Raw genomic sequence first — 18,052 nt, 5'->3', positions numbered from 1 at the left:
TGTGCTGCCTCTGATGTACCTGTTCGATGCCATGGTCTGTTGATGCACTTAGCCCCTCTCATGTGCTGCCTCTGATGTACCTGCTCTGTTGGCCACAATGCCCTGTTTGTGTTCTGATACTGCAGTCTGCCCTCTCATGTGCTGCCTCTGATGTACCTGCTCTGTTGGCCACAATGCCCTGTTGGTGTTCTGATACTGCAGTCTGCCCTCTCATGTGCTGCCTCTGATGTACCTGCTCTGTTGGCCACAATGCCCTGTTGGTGTTCTGATACTAATGTCTGCCCTCTCATGTGCTGCCTCTGATGTACCTGTTCTGGTTCCCACAATGCCCGTGCTCTTGCATACTTTGTGATTATACCGCTATTATGTATAATAAAGCAAGTCAATCATGTATCGTGCTTTGTCGTTGTCATTCCTGCTTGTGTACTCCAGTTGTGGATTTCTATTTGCGAAGTGATGTGGTTTCTCAAACATGACACTCCCCCTCCCAACGTCACGACCCTGGCAGGTACTCCCCTTCAGACAGCGAATGGTGTGTTGCGTACCTGCATCGTCATCGTCGATAGTGGGCCATGACTTGCAGGTGGTGGATCGCGAAGAGTATCAGAAAAGCGTGTAGCGCTGGGTCCATGACGGCGAGCAGCTTGTGGGGGGTATCTCTGCTATGTATGGTATCTTCGCTGTGGGGAATCCGCCGTGTTCAGGCAGGTTGTTTTTCTGCAGCGGTTGTATGTGTGTTTTCCGCCATTGTGATTTGGGGGACGGTCACTGACGTCAGTCCGTACGGCGGTGCCTCTGGATTGGTTACGTCGGCCGTGGGGTCGGGTGTAGTTTGGCGGCGGTGCGTGCTCTTCCGTCGTGCACGGACTTTTGACACTCTTTCCTATCCTGATTTGGCGGACGGAGTGACCGCGGCAGGCGGACACGGAAACGGCATTTTCCGCTTACTCAAGGGCTGCGGTCGCACTTCTGACCGCCATCCTAATGAGCCCCTATATTCGATGCGTCTACAACAACAGGCTTGGCACACATTTTAGGTTTCGACCTGGCGAGGGGCACGCAGTGCCCCTCCCAGATCGAAAACTTTTGTCTACAGTAGGGATGTTCGGACCGCCTCTGTTTCCCATTGGCTAGCTCCATAAATGGAGGCTAGCCATTGGGAGACAGAGGCTGTCAATCACGCTTTCTCGGGAAAACGCGATTCGGGGGCGTTTCTCGGGCTTTTTTTAAGTCCCGCTCCTTTGTCCCGGGCCGCGCTGTGATTGGCTGCCGGCCCGGGACACCCCCGTGACGTCATTCCCCGGGCCACGCTGTGATTGGCTGGCCGGCCCGGGACCTGACTTGTTTATAGCTGAAAGTGGTAGTGCTTTTAACCTAAGCAGTGCCACGGGCCGATCTAATCGGCCCTGTGTTAAAAGTGAAAGTGCTCAGGCCGATCAGATCGGCCCAGGAGCTAACCCTCATTTGCGTGTAGTTTCTTTCCTGTTATACCTCTTGGAAATGAATTCTGGCCTCTAACACCAATCTGGAACACCTCCCTCTTTATTTACATAGCTGTAGTTGGCAAAATTCCTACCCATTCGCAAAGATTTCCTCACTTAAACGTAACGGAGAAATCTTGTTCTTCAGATGTAAATCAGCGTCTGCTGAAAGCTGCACTGGCCCTTGTTTACCAGTAGAGGGCGCAGACGGCTGAGAGACATTGCTGTAATCTGCCGAAAGCCCCAGAGACAGTGCAGCAAGTGAGCGCGCTCGAGGTGTCCAAGCTGCTGGCCTTGATATGAAAACAACAGGAAACCAGTGCAGGTATGGCTCACCAAATTTCGCTAATGAATTAGGTACTGTGGTGAGTTTCTTTCAACTTTATCAATCATTTGAATTGTGTAAAATGTTGAAGTGCCTCGATCCGATCTAGTCAGCCCCAGACTCCAGTTTACACTTTCCGCATTGGTACAGTACACAATTATAGAGCTGTAGAAAAAAAGGAAAGGAGTTTTAAATCAACTTAATCTGTGTTCGAGAAAGTTTGAGAGACGATACTCGGCCGAATGCAAAAAAAAATAAAACTACTAGTGATGTGTTTGTGTGTTTATTTTTTATAAATGTAAAAAAAGTTTCCTTATTTTGCAATATCTGCACGTTGTTTTCAAATGTCCAGCGTTATGCTGAGGTACTTTTCAAAAGCTATGAAGGTTATAACTGGGCCTGTAATGGCATTCGCACAATCGAGGAAGCAATGAAGGAGGCTGGTTGGCTTTTAGCACGTGTTTTAGTGAAGGACGGCGCTGCTGTGAATGATCTGTGACTAGTGTATATTTCACAAACCCTCAGGATAGATAATTGCTGTCAGTTTCTCTTTAAAAAAAAACTTGACTGGCAGAAGCACTTTGTAAAGGAACTTCAGGCAGGGGTGGAGAGGTTGGGTGGGGAAAACAGCATGATCTGCTTTTTTAAACTTATTGTTTTATATAGCGCGAACTGTACCCGAATGGACTGGTGTGCTTTACTTGAGCACCAGTTACATTACCCTTGCACACATTTATTTTTTGGTAGGCACTGGGAAATTGTGATTAGTCCAGGAGCTGACGCCCAGACTCGAATCTCAGCTTCAAAATCGGTAAAAAAGCAAGCAAAATGCAAGAAATGAAATTGCTGGTATGGCAACAAAAACACATTGATGTAGTTTTTATTTCTTGTACTTCGCACTTCACTTACCTCTCTGCTGACTTTGAAGCTCTAACCCCAGCATTATTCATGATATTATGTTGAAAGTAAAGACTTTCAAATTGTACTTCACAAACCAAAATATGTAAAATGGGGCACTTGAAAATATCAGTGAACACAATTTCTGTATATTCTTCAGCTCACCTGGTCGGGTGGGGTGAGTCTTTTCTCTACGTTTTAAGGCATGGGCAATGTGGGCTCTGGCCCTGGCCCCCAACCTTTCAGGAGCCCCCCGTGATAGACCCAGCTCTGTTCTGTAGAGTCTTGCCCCAAAGACCTTGAATAGTATTGGTTTTAAATACTGTTTTCTTTCCAATTATTTTTAGTGTGTGTAATTTGTGAGAAAGATTACTGAAATTTGGAAAAAAGTGTGTAATTTTCAAGCAACATCCATCAAAAAAGTTTCTTTTAGATCAAAGCAGGGCCTCATATATGAGAATGCGAGGTTGTCACAGAGATTATTTGCAGTAATATTAGTGAGCTGCTGCTCTTACAATTTTGAAAACTCGTCACTATTCAGCCATATCAAATGTAAACCCATTTAAAATGTGCACCATTGTGCCTGTGCACTGCCAGTGGCCTGGCCAGAGAGGTCATAAAAAGGGCTGAAATTGGGTCTTAAATTCAAACTTGTTCATATCAGAGGCCCCCAAAATATGATTGGCTCAGGGTCCCAATATCCTTAAAATGTCCCTGACCTAATTTTCTCAAAGTACAGGTAAACAACATTTCGTAGCATTTTCCTTCAGAAACATTGCAGGTGTATTTGTAACATGCAATTTTATCAATATGTGTGTTTGCTGGGCTGGCCATTTCAGCCCATAATCTGAAAATCTGCATCAGCTAAGTGTTTTACAACCAGAAGCATGTGTCTGAGTAAAAAAAGCTGCTTTCATGCAATTAACAATTATACAAGAAATGTGCTGGGAGAGTCTGGCACTGATGGGAAACAATATATGGCTGCAAGTTTGTATGTGTGACTATGGCTGCAAATGTGATTTTGGAACAAGTTGGCAGCTTGCAGTCAGACGACAACTCCGAGCACCGGCTGGGGGTGGGAACACATACACTCTTTAGCTTTGCACAGCTATTGTCTAATGATGTCTAACCTGCAAGTGTTGTAAGTCCCAGAGACAGTGCAAGTGCAGCATGTGGTCTCAGCAGATCATGACTTTTGCTCACTTCCCACACATACCCTGCGGCATACTATTAGCCATTTATTGTGGTGTGGAAAGTTTCTCAAGCCACTGCATTAGGCATGGGCGAGGTGAGCCGTTACCTTGTGCGCAGTGCCAGGCATTGCCAAGGGATGTCAAACACCAAAGATAAGGTGAGCGCAACATCAGAGAGGATGGGTCTGAAGTGGAGCAGTGACATTGCACCTGATGGTAGCTGTAAAGATAGGCACCCTGTACTATGTTCTGAGAGAGTGCCAGAGGCATGAGTGTAAGTGGAGAGGGCATCCCAACGCAGTTGGATTAATGGTCAGGGGGATCAGAACCTTGGCTGGACACATGATGCTCCCTTGACTGTGATAAAGCATGAGTAAGTCAAGTCAAGTCAAGTCAGAATTTGTATAGCGCACTACATACCCAGAGGGTCTCAAGGCGCTTGGGGAGGGGGGGGGGGGGGTTTACTTATCAAATATCCAGGTTTTAAGCTGTTTTCTGAAGGCTAGGTGGTTTTGGGTAAGGCGGAGGTGAGTGGGAAGGGAATTCCAGGTTTTGGCCGCTAAGTAGGAGAAGGATCTACCCCCCATGGTGGCTTTGTGGATGCGCGGAACAGCGTTGAGGGCTTGGTTGGACGAACGCAGTTGGCGGGTGGGAGTGTAGAAGGAAAGGCGCGTGTTGAGGCAGTCAGGTCCAAGTTCGTAGAGGGCTTTGTGTGCGTGGGTGAGGAGACGGAACGTTATCCTTTTGTTGACGGGGAGCCAGTGAAGGTTTTTCAGGTGACCGGAAATGTGGTCTGTGCGGGGGATGTCTAGTATGAGTCTGGCTGAGGCGTTTTGGATGCGTTGGAGTTTTTTCAGCAGTATTGCGGTGGTGCCGGCGTAAAGGATGTTTCCGTAGTCCAGACGGCTTGTAATCAGTGCGTGGGTAACCGTTTTTCTTGTTTCGGTGGGGATCCAGCTAAATGTTTTTTTGAGCATGCGTAGGATGTTGAAGCAGGATGATGAGACGGCGTTGACTTGTCTGGTCATCGAAAGAGAGGAGTCCAGGATGATGCCCAGGTTCCGTGCATGGTCCGTCGGTATGGGAGCTTTTCCTAGGGCCGTTGGCCACCAGGAGTCGTCCCAGGCGGAGGGGGATGCACTTAAGATGAGGACTTCCGTTTTGTCCGAATTCAGTTTCAGACGGCTGTGCTTCATCCACTCGGCTACTTCTTTCATCCCTTCATGTAGGTTGGTTTTGGCGGTGATTGGGTCTTTGGTGAGTGAGAGGATCAGCTGAGTGTCATCAGCGTAGGAGATGATGTTGAGGTTGTGCTGACGTGCGATGGTTGCGAGGGGGCTCATGTAGACATTGAAGAGGGTAGGGCTGAGAGAAGATCCCTGTGGAACGCCGCAGATGACTTCGGTGGCCTCTGACTTAAAAGGGGGAAGGCGGACTCTCTGAGTTCTTCCAGCGAGGAACGAGATGATCCAGTCCAGTTCTTTTCCTTGGATTCCAATGTTGCTGAGGCGTTGTATTAAGGGAACTATAGCAGACTGTGTCGAAGGCTGCGGAGAGGTCCAGGAGGATGAGGGCGACTGTGTCTCCATTGCCCAGTAGTGTTCGAATGTCATCTGTTGCTGCGATGAGGGCGGTCTCGGTGCTGTGTTTGGCTCGGAAGCCAGACTGTGAGGAGTCGAGAGATTTGTTGATTTCGAGGAAGGCGGTGAGCTGACTGTTGACGGCTTTCTCAATGACTTTGGCCGGGAATGGGAGGAGCGAGATGGGGCGTTAATTTTTGAGTTCGGTGGGGTCAGCTGTGGGTTTCTTCAGAAGGGCGCTGAGTTCGGCGTGTTTCCATTTTTCTGGGAATGTGCCGGAGTTGAGGGAGCAGTTGATGATGTCTCAGAGATGAGGTGCGATAATGGAGTCTGCTTTGTTGAAGATGTGATAGGGGCATGGGTCTGTGGGGGATCCAGAGTGGATGGAGTTCATTAGGCGAATGGTGTCTTCTATGGTGATTGGGTTCCAGTTGAGAAGGTTATTCGGAGGAGGTATAGGTTCGGAGGTGAGAGGGGTTGACTGGTTTACGGGTTGGTTGTCAAAACTGTTATGAATGTCGGCGATTTTGTCATTCTCTCCTGGCTCTAATAGGGCGAGATGGGGTCGCAGCTTGTGTGTGTTTCTTTCGGCAGATGCTTTCGCACGTTACTTGCAGCAGGGGATTGCGCATCAAGGTTACGGGCTATTTTGTGCCACTGTTGATGGATCTCTCTCCCGCTGTCATGAAAACATAATGTTGTTGGTACCAGTCATCTAGATGTTTAAAGAAATTGTTGTTGAGAGCAAATCTCGTCAGGTCAATGATCATAGTAGTGTGATCATAAAGTGTAGCGTCCCTTTTCGATAGAAAGTACGTCAGGGCCGCCATTCCCTTTTCCAATGGTATGCTGGTATATAAAGCGCGTACATCTAGTGTCACTAGTTTAAATATAGGTGTCCATTCGAGGTCTTCTAATTTACATAGAAGATCCTTCGTATCTTCTAGGAATGAGGGAATATTTCTTACGATAGGTTGTAAAGTAATATCGATGTATTCAGAAATTTTCTCTATCGGTCCCCCAATTCCCGAGATGATAGGTCTTCCAGGGGGGGAGGTGATACTCTTGTGTATTTTTGGCAACACATATATATAAGCAGCCTTAGGATTGGAGACAGTTAGATATTTGAGTTCAGGATCTGATAAGAGTCCTGCACTATGCCAGTACTTAAGAATTTTATTAAGATTAGCTGATGTAGAGTTCATAGGATTGGTTGTCAGTTTAATATATGAACTGGTGTCCTCCAATTGGCGGGTGATCTCCCTAATATAGTCATCTCTGTCAAGCATTACTATATTCCCACCTTTATCAGCTTCCTTTATTATCAAGTTCTCTTTGCCTTTAAGTTGTTTTAGAGCATTCCTTTCATTAACCCCTTCGAAGCTAATGACGAGCTGGGCTCGTCATGGCGCTTACCTGCCGTGCGCGGATGACAAGGCCAGCTCGTCATGATTGATGGTGTTTTACATTTTTTAGCGCAGGACGGGAAAACGCCTAGCAGCCATGTGGTTAATATTCAGATTATCTTTCCTACCCAAAGGCTGACCACAGGTTTTATCTTCAAGTTTGTATAGTTCGTCAGTGACCGTTTTATAGAAACAATCTATGAGTGTATCAGCTGTAGTAGTAGGAGAGAAAGTGGATTTGTTTCTGAGACCACTGTCAGTGTAAATATTGCTTTCAATTCCTAAGTCAGACATTAAGTTGTTAGTTTCTGATGGGATGCTCTGCTTCTGAAAATGCTACTTCCAATCCAACTCTGCATAGTAAGAGGGCGAGTATCAAATAAATGGATTTGTGCGATTTGGGGATGTGTGACTAGCAGTACTTAATCATTAAATCATGTTTTTTCTTCACATGCTGGAAACCGTACTCATGAGAACACTTGGATGGTGTCTGTGATGAAGGTGAAGAAGATGAATAATCATGTCACGCTGGAAAGACTGTTGGATGTTGCCAAAGAAGCATCATTCAGGTAAGTCGGTGACTAGAAGGTATACCAAATCTGTTGACCTCCTGGGAAGCATCTTGGTATACGCTCTAGGAATCCGGATCTAGTTTTTACTCTTTCAACAAGAGGAGCACAGGGTCAGGTTATAGACATACTCTTTTTTTCCCTCCTAAGTGGACTAGGAACTTCAACAATAGTCAACTACACGTTTAGCTTAGGGACAGCTTGTTGGTTCAAGGCAACCTCCGTCTGCTTTGGTTTCTCCCGGCTGTACCAACAATGTTTAGTAAAGGGTCAGATTATAGGCACGCTCTCTCTCTTTTTTCCCCTCTAGGTGGACCGGGTCTTCAACAACCGTCAAGTACACATGTTTAGCCTAGGGACAGCGTGTAGGTTTATGGCAGCTTGCCTTGTGCTAATGCCCTCACTGAGGTGCTTTTGGTGGCAGGAGACCCACAGCACCACTTTGTACAGTTGGTTCAAGGCAACCTCCGTCTGCTTTGGTTTCTCCTGGCTGTACCAACAATGTTTAGTAAAGGGTCAGATTATAGGCACACTCTCTCTCTTTTTTCCCTCTAGGTGGACCGGGTCTTCAACAACCGTCAAGTACACATGTTTAGCCTAGGGACAGCGTGTAGGTTTATGGCAGCTTGCCTTGTGCTAATGCCCTCACTGAGGTGCTTTTGGTGGCATGAGACCCACAGCACCACTTTGTACAGTTGGTTCAAGGCAACCTCCGTCTGCTTTGGTTTCTCCTGGCTGTACCAACAATGTTTAGTAAAGGGTCAGATTATAGGCACGCTCTCTCTCTTTTTTCCCTCTAGGTGGACCGGGTCTTCAACAACCGTCAAGTACACATGTTTAGCCTAGGGACAGCGTGTAGGTTTATGGCAGCTTGCCTTGTGCTAATGCCCTCACTGAGGTGCTTTTGGTGGCAGGAGACCCACAGCACCACTTTGTACAGTTGGTTCAAGGCAACCTCCGTCTGCTTTGGTTTCTCCTGGCTGTACCAACAATGTTTAGTAAAGGGTCAGATTATAGGCACACTCTCTCTCTTTTTTCCCTCTAGGTGGACCGGGTCTTCAACAACCGTCAAGTACACATGTTTAGCCTAGGGACAGCTTGTAGGTTTATGGCAGCTTGCCTTGTGCTAATGCCCTCACTGAGGTGCTTTTGGTGGCAGGAGACCCACAGCACCACTTTGTACAGTTGGTTCAAGGCAACCTCCGTCTGCTTTGGTTTCTCCTGGCTGTACCAGCAATGTTTAGTAAAGGGTCAGATTATAGGCACACTCTCTCTCTTTTTTCCCTCTAGGTGGACCGGGTCTTCAACAACCGTCAAGTACACATGTTTAGCCTAGGGACAGCTTGTAGGTTTATGGCAGCTTGCCTTGTGCTAATGCCCTCACTGAGGTGCTTTTGGTGGCAGGAGACCCACAGCACCACTTTGTACAGTTGGTTCAAGGCAACCTCCGTCTGCTTTGGTTTCTCCTGGCTGTACCAACAATGTTTAGTAAAGGGTCAGATTATAGGCACGCTCTCTCTCTTTTTTCCCTCTAGGTGGACCGGGTCTTCAACAACCGTCAAGTACACATGTTTAGCCTAGGGACAGCTTGTAGGTTTATGGCAGCTTGCCTTGTGCTAATGCCCTCACTGAGGTGCTTTTGGTGGCAGGAGACCCACAGCACCACTTTGTACAGTTGGTTCAAGGCAACCTCCGTCTGCTTTGGTTTCTCCTGGCTGTACCAGCAATGTTTAGTAAAGGGTCAGATTATAGGCACACTCTCTCTCTTTTTTCCCTCTAGGTGGACCGGGTCTTCAACAACCGTCAAGTACACATGTTTAGCCTAGGGACAGCTTGTAGGTTTATGGCAGCTTGCCTTGTGCTAATGCCCTCACTGAGGTGCTTTTGGTGGCAGGAGACCCACAGCACCACTTTGTACAGTTGGTTCAAGGCAACCTCCGTCTGCTTTGGTTTCTCCTGGCTGTACCAACAATGTTTAGTAAAGGGTCAGATTATAGGCACGCTCTCTCTCTTTTTTCCCTCTAGGTGGACCGGGTCTTCAACAACCGTCAAGTACACATGTTTAGCCTAGGGACAGCTTGTAGGTTTATGGCAGCTTGCCTTGTGCTAATGCCCTCACTGAGGTGCTTTTGGTGGCAGGAGACCCACAGCACCACTTTGTACAGTTGGTTCAAGGCAACCTCCGTCTGCTTTGGTTTCTCCTGGCTGTACCAGCAATGTTTAGTAAAGGGTCAGATTATAGGCACACTCTCTCTCTTTTTTCCCTCTAGGTGGACCGGGTCTTCAACAACCGTCAAGTACACATGTTTAGCCTAGGGACAGCTTGTAGGTTTATGGCAGCTTGCCTTGTGCTAATGCCCTCACTGAGGTGCTTTTGGTGGCAGGAGACCCACAGCACCACTTTGTACAGTTGGTTCAAGGCAACCTCCGTAAAAGGTACTCAAAAAATCTTTACATATACTATACTACAGATTTGAACTATAAAGAATGAACAAAAAAAGAATAAACTTTTTTTTATTTTTTACATTTTTATATTTTTTTTGTTTTTTTAATTTTTTTTTATAACTGTTACTTACTCAACCTACAACTACTTCAAATAAACTGCAAACACTGAAATATTTAAAATAGTAATATAGTAATAATAATGTAAAATATTATGATAGTTATGAAGAAAATTGTAAGGCAACAAAAAGCTAGTTCTGTTCCTCCTGAACACTAGGAGAGGGATGACAGTGACTTAACTGGGGATAACATTGCTCATGAACACCAAGTTTACAGGCAGGACACCAGTGGCGGGACCTTTTTCTCCCCCCAGGCTGACTCCTGTCAGAGCACACAGCACAGTCTCTCTCTTTTCGCCCAGGCAACAGCGCAAAGCCGTGCTCCTCACTACAAAGAGAAAGTAGTGGTGTTGTAGGTATTTGTTCTTGAGAGAAACCATCCTGCCGTAGACAAAGTGCCTCTACAAGACTCACTATAAAACTGTGGCGACTCTGAACATTGCATGGATCAGTATTCAATTTATACAATTCGTAAGCATTCATGATCGACACATCAATCAGATTACGCCAAACCTTGGACCAGTATTTGTGTGTTGATCTCTCTGCTGCGAATTCGTATATTTTGCGGTCGCTTACATCAACCCCACCCATTCCTTTATTGTAGTCTAGAATGACTTGAGGTTTGATGATTGACTTCCCAGACCTTGTCTGTACAGTCACATCATCTGCTAGGCTAGAGGTGGACAGCAGTAGAACAGGCTTGCGTTGGCTTTTCTTTTCTCTAAAGGCGCATGCCAATACCCCTTTCTTTCTCATATACTTAGACATTTCTGCCTGCAATTTGGCCCTTGCAATCTCTGGAGGCAGCCCTTTAGAGTTTGCCCGCACTGTGCCTGTTAATAGAGTTTTGTTCTCAAGTAGCTCCTCCGCTAGACTGACACTTGTGTAATAGTTATCAGTCATTAGATGATACCCTTTACCTAGTAAATCACATGAGCGGAGAAGACTCATCACCTTGTTGAACACAAACCCCTTTTCTGTTCCTATTGTTTTATCCTTCCCAGTATATAAATCTACATGAAGGACATAACTGTTACTGCTGTCGCATACCTCAAATTTCTTAATGCCAAACCTAGCATGCCTTTTATTAGGCATGTATTGAATGTAAGCCACCCTATTTTTCATGCCAATCATTGATTCGTCAATGCAAATCACCTGATGTGGCACATAGTACCGCTTGAAAGCATGGTTAAATGAATCAAGTACTGGCCTAATCTTATGCCACGGGTCATAACCTTCAACTCCCCTCACCTTTGCCGTGGCATTGTCATTTATGTGAAGCATTCTTGTGACAATAAGGTATTGCCACAATGGCATGACTTGCCCAAAGAAAGGTGTGGCCTGAGAAGGGTGTGACAAATCCCAGTAATGTTTCACGTTACGTTTCTTTATGAGGCCCATGTTAATAGATAAACCAATCCATTTTTTCAAGAGGCCTACAGTCAAGCCCCCATTCATCCATCGACGTAGCCGTGAATGGGGATGCTCACTGATCCAGTTTGCCATTTTGTCCAGCAAATCTCTTGCATATTTGTTTGTTTCACGAACTATGTGTACAAGCAGTTCCATAGTTAAAAACAATTGCAAATATGCAACTGGGGGGGAATTTCTTGGTGGAACTTTCCGGACTCCTGGATTCCTCACAATAAACTCAATACCATAATTGTTATTATCATTGCCTGGTGAAATTTCATCCCAGACAGTCTCATACAGATCTTCTTGAGATAAATCTTCTTCTTCTTCTCCTCCACACTCACCAAGGTCCTCATCACCTACACTCTCTTCCCCACTGCTGGACTCCAGACCCTCCCCAGAATCCACCTCAATGTCACTGTCACCCTCTGAATAAATATCTGGAGCTTCATCCAAACATTTGAACAAAGATTCCTCTGTGTCAATCTTAAATCGTTTGGTGTTCATGTTCTTAATTTGAAAAAATGCACAGGTGAAAAAATTAGCACCCTCCCTGACAAGCCTTAGTTGTGTAACTTCTGTGAGGTAAAAATGATTAACCAACACGTCCTACTCCCCAAAAATTGTTGAGGACTATGGTTAATGTAAAAAAACCAAACCAAACAGAAAAACAATCCAAACCCTCCTTCACACTGCCCAAGTTTTACTTAAAATAATTGAAAAATGAATTCTAACACACCCTATATATTCACAAAAAAAGAATCTGTAGCATTGAAAAAACAAAACAATTATAGATTAGTAATTCTCTCACAAGCTCCTAAAAACCCAACCACTCTCCAGCACACCCAAATCCCTGTCAGAGAAATTTCTGTCAGTGAGGGGGCTAATGTATCTTTTTGGCTGCTCATGGCAGGAGTACGCTGACAGAGAAGAAGGACAAGCAGACACAGTGCACCTTTCAGTGGAAAGAGTCGGCCATTTTGTAATAACTGTTTGAGGTAATTTTTCAAAAGCAACGCAGCCATATATATTTTTCACAAACTGAAAAAGATAGCCTAAAACAAATTTGATATTACCAACATGACGTATTTTTCTTCTGCTAATTCTGCTTATAGCGAAATAGGTATTATACATATATTTTCTCTGCTAATTTTGAATAGCTGATAATACTTTTAATACTGGTGACTGAATTTGTTGTAATGTTAACCTCTACTGTAATGATGGTCTTCTTTCCATTTCCTGATAGTTAATCGCTTTGAATCTTTCCATTGTATCCAGCTATACTTTTCTTTCTCTGACTGCACAGTGAGAGGAGTTTTTAAAGTGGCTGCATATCTGTGGCTGGACTGGTGCAACCCATACATAGTAGTGATGGAGGCTAAAGACAGGTCTATTCTTAACATTTCAATTGTAAGTGTAATTATAATTGCAATTATTTAGCGTTTACTATCCATGACCAGACGTCAAATCGCTTTTATTTTCCTCCGGAACCCAAAAAGGATTAGTGGTGAATTAGTATTGTGAAAAGTGAAAGTAATTTGAGTGGTGGACATGTTAGTCAGTTATTACAGCACCCCTTTGTACAATTGGTTCAAGGTGCCCTGACTCCCCTTTTTTGTCTACTTGCTCTGCCATGAATGTTTTGAACAGAGACAGGTTGAGGGCACACTCCCTCTCTCTTTTTCCGCTTCTCGGTGGACCAGAACTTCAACAACCGTCAACTACATATGTTTAGCCTAGGGACAGCTTGTAGGACAGCTTTCCTTGCTTGTAGGACAGCTTTCCTTGAGCTAATGCCCTCACTGAGTTGCGTTTACTGCCAGCAGAGCCACAGCACCACTTTTACAGTTGGTTCAAGGCAACCTCGCTCTTGTTTTGTCTCTCCTGGCTCTGCCAAGAATGTTATTTTTTTAACATATCTTTATTTCACAACATACATTTGAATCATATATTCATAGCACTTAACAAGGATTTAATCAATCACCTTACAGTTATCCCCAGTATGAAATATGACCGCACATGCAACCCCGACTGGAGGTACCACAGGGTTTTAACATGTGTCCATGGGATACTGAGTCTGCCTGTCTGACGTATTCATCCAGATACCTTAATGTTAGTCATTTTTTCTCCCTGTGTGCAGAATACCTCTAAGGGAGTTTCCAGGATACCAGGAAACTGTATAAGATGTTTTGCCATTTTGCAGTGCTTCACATGTGTCTTAGATAGGAACTATTGCAGTGGCCGTTCAACAAAACAAAGGGCAAACTTATAACAACAAACCATCCTAGCAGTGTTCATTCTGGGCTGTATAGTGGGTTCCCAGCAGTTTGTCGTATAAATCGCTTACAACACTCCAGGACCACAGACAACAGAATCCAGTCCCGTGGAACGTCAGCCTTTCAAGCTAGAAGCTTCTCTAGTAATGCTTCTTGAGGAGTAAATCTACCCGTCAGGCCTGTTTCCTCCTGGCTGGAACCAGCTGGAGACTGTGCCACCCACTGTAGTTTGTCAGATAAATAATAACATGCGAAGTCAGAGGCTCCCAAGTCTCCGTCAATAGGAGAGCATCGAAGAGTCTCCATTTGCAACCTGTGTTGACCACCATCCCACACCGGCTCTCAAGAAATGTGCCAGGCCATACTGGTCTAACAAGTCTGGTCATCCATATAAGGATTCATAGTATATTTGGAAAGGTCAGCTAGGGCAAAGGGTAAGGAGAGTACCAAAACTGCACCACCAGTGGCACCGGGGCGGCTTAGTGCAGAAGTCAAAGTCGGAGGTTGGCCCAATGCTTTCAAATGGAGACTGGGAATGCCTAGAGCTACACTGCTTGCAGAGAAGTAGATTGGTTGCAGGTGCCAAGCTTTGGGGTTACAAAAGGGGGTGGTGATGGATTAAACCCAGATCTTTTGACTGGGTGTGAGTGTTTGATTGATTCAGATGCTCTGTCCATCACCACCCCCTTTTGTACCGCTTTTGGCCGCCATAAGTGTGGCAGGGTATGCTCAGACGTGAGTCCCTTGCTCACTTTGCCACTGGATTCAAGCAAGCCGGGCTGAAGACGGCTGGAATGCCAGAAACCGGTCCTCGGAAGCTTGTTTCCGGTCCAGGGAAGACATGGCTTGGCAGTTCGGGCTGGACTGTTCCCATGAGGCACAGAGTCAGACTGATTTGCATATAGCCATGTCTGAACTGGGGTGGCAGAGTGGGCTAAAGAACAGTGATGGATTAAACCCAGATCTTTTGACTGGGCGTGAGTGTTTGATTGATTCAGATGCTATGTCCATCACCACCCCCTTTTGTACAAGTGTTGGGGGTTAGCACAAGCACAGGGGGGGGCTTCAGAGTAGAACCAAACATACACCACCAGGGGCACAGGGGTGGCCAAGTGCAGAATGCCAATTAAGTTCAATGCACCCAATGCTTCTCAAAAGAGTTTCTTCTTTTGCCAAAAAGTCTGCAGGCGTGGCACCGGAGGTTGCAGGCGAGAGACCAATGATAGCAGAGGTAAGTAGAGGTGTAGAGGGTCATATGGGCAGGAAGGATCCAGCCATAATGCATTAATGACATTGAAAAACTTGGAAAAGTGTAATTAAAGGTCAAAGGTCAACAGACATGATCCCCGACACCAATGAAACCAATGAAACCACAAGTATTTATCAAGACAATTACAATAATGCGACACTAGTAACACATTATCCAAGGGTAGTGCGCAATAACGACCTTGATACACCTAAACAAGTATAATTAGAGGTCAAAGGTCATAAAGCATAACCTCCTCCAGCACTATAACTAAGGAGGATGCAGGTACTCATCATTACAATTCCAATAATGCCTCAATTGTAACAAATGATCTAACAGTAATGGATTAAAGGCCATGAAACACTTAGAACAATGTAAATAGAGGTCAAAGGTCAAACCACATGACCCCCTCCCACCAATTTAATGAACAAAAATGTAAGTAATTATCATTACAATTCAAACACTGCAACACTTGTAAACAATGGTCTCACCGTAATGGAATAAACTCCGTATACATCTGCAATAAGGGCAAATAGAGGTCAAAGGTCAAATTTTATGACCTCTACAATAATTTGAACAAGGGAAAAATAGTACTTTGCATGCCGAGTCCAATAATGCCACACTTGTTGAAATTGATCCAAGGGTAACAGAATAAACAGAAAAAAGGTTAAAAAAAGTGTATTTAGGGGTCAAAGGTCACGTTTTTTTCACCTCTTATAAAATTTGACTAGTTGACCTGAGAGATCAGACAACAACTTTTACAAAGATACCTCACTTTGCAAAAACAATTTCACTGTTACAAAGATATATCTTTTGCACACTTCCAGTAGCTACCATTTAGGGTCAAAGGTCAAGGACTGTGACCTTCAGGACTTATATGCATGAAATCATATGCCAACCATTCACATAATATGCATCACTACTGTGCCTAAAAGTCAGAAAATATATTTTGAGATGTTGAACATATGTCCAATAACAAGACTGAGATCATTATATGAAAAACCCCAACAGACGAAACAGCATGTCGGCCATTTTGTAGCATGTAAAGTGCTGTCAAAAGCAGCAAAAATATGTATTTTCATAAATTTACTAACGGTAGTCTCTGAACCATCCATTTTACTTCTGTGAACCAATTCTGCTAGGCATATAAGTTTAGATTCTGCACAACAATAGAAAAAACATGACAAATGTTTGTGTTTATATCTATGTCATAGTTTGACAAAGAGCCATAAAAACCACAAAAAACAAAATCAAAATCAAAATCTGCCCTATTACCATTGAGCAAACGAACTAATAAATATTTCTGAGTATCTGCTTTTGGAAAACACTATTTTTTTTATTACCCTACCAACGCGGTCATTTACACTTATCATTTTCTCAGTCACCTGGCGGCCATCTTGAATTGTGTCATGTGACTTCAGGGTGTTTTATAAATGTAAGTTTTATATACAAAATAATAGTTCAAGAAGTACTGAAACCAAAAATGTATAGTTTCCCAACATTATAATCATAATTACACAAACTACAGCATGTTAAAGCAAAACACTCCAAAAAGTCATTAAATGGCTTAGCACTGAAGGATTTTCAATGGGCACTAATAGGGTTAAAGGTGTGCATTTCTCCTTCGAGATTGCTTACCGGCGGCGGCCGTCTTACCTTCAAACCTAATAATGTGCATTAAAAGTGGCAATATTATATTGCGTAAAGTGGTACTCCAAAAAACGTCACTCCTCGAAAAAAACATAACCTATAAATACCCTCAATAACGAACATCGGTTGGGTACTTCCTGGACAGGGCTGCGCAAGCTCTTTAGTGATCTGGGTGTCACGATTGCAATAGGGCACTTTGCATAGTAGGGTGGAGCTTTCCGGAAGCGGAAGTGACGAACTGAACGGAAGTAAGAAAACGACCGTAAGGCTGCCCGAGGACGGAAAGCTACGGCTGCTTTCGGTGATTTTTTCGTGAGCATTGGTGAACCCGGGCCGCGGTGAGTGCGGTGCCCTTTGCAGGCTTCATGAGGGCCACCGGCTAGAGTGGGGGTGCAGGGCGAGGGCCGTGTAGGTGGGGCTGAGTAGTGAGACCTGGGAGGGGTGCGGCGAGAGGCGCGGCTGCTGCTCTGCGGGGGCGGGTGGCAGGCCGTGCCTGCGCCCCCATGAAATCAATCAATCAATCGGTGTATACAGACCTCGTATATAGGTCCCTTCTGAAACAAGGGGCACGTAATTCAGAAAGGCAGACTTCCACCGGCCTGGTGGCCTCTGGTACCGGGGTGGGGCTGGCGCATACCGCAGGGCCTCTGGGAGGCTCTGCCATTCACCCAAGCTGCGCGTTGGGTATTTTTTTCAATAGATCGATTATTTTAGGGTATTTGTCTCCTCTTTAGAATTACCCTTCCACAAGAAGCTTTCGTGTCACTACATCTGCATTCCGCCGGATCGATACTCCTCCCCTCGGGTGCCCCTTGCTAGCAGTTACTATTGCGTTTTCCGTTTTAAGGAGCACTGAGCTTGCGATATAGCGTTCAAATCACCATATCGTTTTCCTCTGCCCACGGGGCCTTCCGAGAGGCGACTTTGTCGTGTTTTTTCAGACAAATTCTATCTAGCGGCCTGTCTAGGCCCGCATGTGTCAGGTCAGTCATTCTAGCTCTTCAGAGACCTTGAGTGCTTAAAAGATGCACTTTATACAGCTTCGGTTACTATATGGCTTTTCGGCAGCTCGCGTTACTGTGATCGCAACAATGTTGCGGTGTTACACCTGAGTTTTTCTGCTCGGTGGCTACATTACTCGCACCATTTTTACTCTACACAAAGTATCTCTCCACTCCTCAATACCCAGTGCTCCTTCCTCAGTTGTATTCTTGATATGTTGTCCTTCGCTACGATGTCTGCGGTTACGCTGTAAAATATAAATTTCCCAGGATGTCCACGTGTCTTTTTAGACTAAAACTGCCCCAATTTCCACTGTTTCTTGGTTTGCTTGTTTTACTGGGAATTTAGTATTTTAGAGAATTGCCGTATACGTTCATGGTAGTTTGGGTTTCACTTTTAATGTTACTAGCATGTCCACTTAATTGTTACACACCTTGTTACTTGCTTATATCA

Source organism: Lissotriton vulgaris, chromosome 4_1 (genome assembly GCF_964263255.1).
Source record: "Lissotriton vulgaris chromosome 4_1, aLisVul1.2, whole genome shotgun sequence".
In the NCBI taxonomy this organism is placed as follows: Eukaryota; Metazoa; Chordata; class Amphibia; order Caudata; family Salamandridae; genus Lissotriton; species Lissotriton vulgaris.
Note: the sequence above shows the minus strand (reverse complement) of the source record.